General features: G+C 51.7%; 1 protein-coding gene across 1 annotated transcript in view; it reads right to left on the bottom strand.

Annotated features, from left to right (window-relative positions):
* Window positions 1-1,248, bottom strand: part of PIGL (phosphatidylinositol glycan anchor biosynthesis class L) — a 65,036-nt gene extending 63,788 nt beyond the window's left edge. Inside the window, exons 1-2 of the mRNA XM_009278177.2 lie at window positions 1,214-1,248; window positions 256-384 (exon numbers count right to left, since the gene is read on the bottom strand). The gene's annotated coding sequence lies outside the window, so the exon portion shown is untranslated. The remainder of the gene's footprint in view (window positions 1-255; window positions 385-1,213) is intronic.
* Between the last annotated feature and the right edge of the window lie 143 nt (window positions 1,249-1,391).

Genomic DNA, 1,391 nt, shown 5'->3' with positions numbered 1-1,391 from the left:
AAACGTGCCCCGGCTCCGCTTCTCCAGGGCTGCCCAGGAGGAGGAGGGGCACACCGGGAGGCCTCCCGCCGCGCTGCCCTCGCCAGGCTTGGCAGGGGGCCCAGCGGGGCCCCGCGGGCGGGGTTTGAACGGCGGCCGTTCCCGTTGGGGAGAGCCCTCATTGCCCGGGCCCCGCGGCGCAGCAGCTGACCCTGCTGGTACGTTAAGAAATAATAACTAACAGTGACAAAAGTTGAGCTTTTCAGCGTGTAGTACCTTTTTATCCCCGCGCTGTACTGCTGTGGAAGAGACGCGGGTTAAGGGAAACCTCAAAAGCAGGGCAAGAGGAGCTTATCTTCAGACACGTTCTGCTACCTGCCAGTCTGCTGGCTATCCCCAGCGTGGCTGCAAGGGAAAAAAAACACCGTTTGGGTACGTCTTAGAAGTGAAGTCAACCATTGGAGAAGGTTGCAGAGCAAAAGGAGACAGGAAGTAGTAAAATAAACATGGAAAAGGCAACGAGAGACGCGATGGCTTGGAAACTTTGCTTTTCAAGACAAACAGGCAATATGGAAGACAAGTGTATTGTCAGCAATGGTGGAGTAGGTTAGCCGGGTAGGTTTAAAGAACAAAATGAGGAAAGCAATTCAGAGGAATTCAATATCTGAAGAGCAGCTAACGCCTCACGAAATGTATCCCCGACTTGTCTTCACAGACTTTTATTTGGGCACTTTAACTTCCAAGTGAATAGAGGTGGTCATCGGGCATCTGCTGGGATGAAGACTGCAGACACTTCAGCCTGGAGATGCGTCATGTCACCTCAACGTAGCACTTACCAGAGTGGGAACTCAGCTACTGTAATAACTGCACACTTAGTACCATGCATGTTTTATAAGTAATCCCGTTTGCCACAGGGTGAGCCCCTGCTTTATTAGTCTTAATAAAAAATTGTGTGGACACACATCCCACAGATGTGGGATACGACTTCTCGTATTTAATGGGAATTGTAACAACAATGAGATAATTTAATCTTGCCTAATGGTATCTCTTTTTTTCCCCATAGTAAACCTGATAAGAGATTCATTTGTGATCTTAGCACACCTGGAATTACACGTTTGCAGGTAAAACGCCATGCAGGTTTGAAATACCTTATTGAAAAAGCAGGGAACGATTTACATACTCTTCATTCGGGGGGAGGAATTAAAAGACATTTGAGATTTTAAACCTCTCTCACATTTTTCAGAAGTCATTCAGAGGCAGAGGCACGACGTCACCGACAGCGCGGGAGTCTGACGGGGCCCCGGCGGAGGCGCCGCAGCCCGGGGGGCGGGAAGGGCACGGCGGGGGCTGGGCGCCCTTCGGGCGATGCTCGGGGCCCGGGACGGGTTCCCGACACCTCCCCCCCTCCCCCC

The sequence above is a fragment of the Aptenodytes forsteri genome, unplaced genomic scaffold (assembly GCF_000699145.1).
Source record: "Aptenodytes forsteri isolate BGI_AS27 unplaced genomic scaffold, ASM69914v1 Scaffold66, whole genome shotgun sequence".
NCBI lineage: Eukaryota > Metazoa > Chordata > Aves > Sphenisciformes > Spheniscidae > Aptenodytes > Aptenodytes forsteri.
The sequence above is the reverse complement of the archived record's forward strand: the minus strand, read 5'-3'. Positions and strand labels throughout refer to the sequence as shown.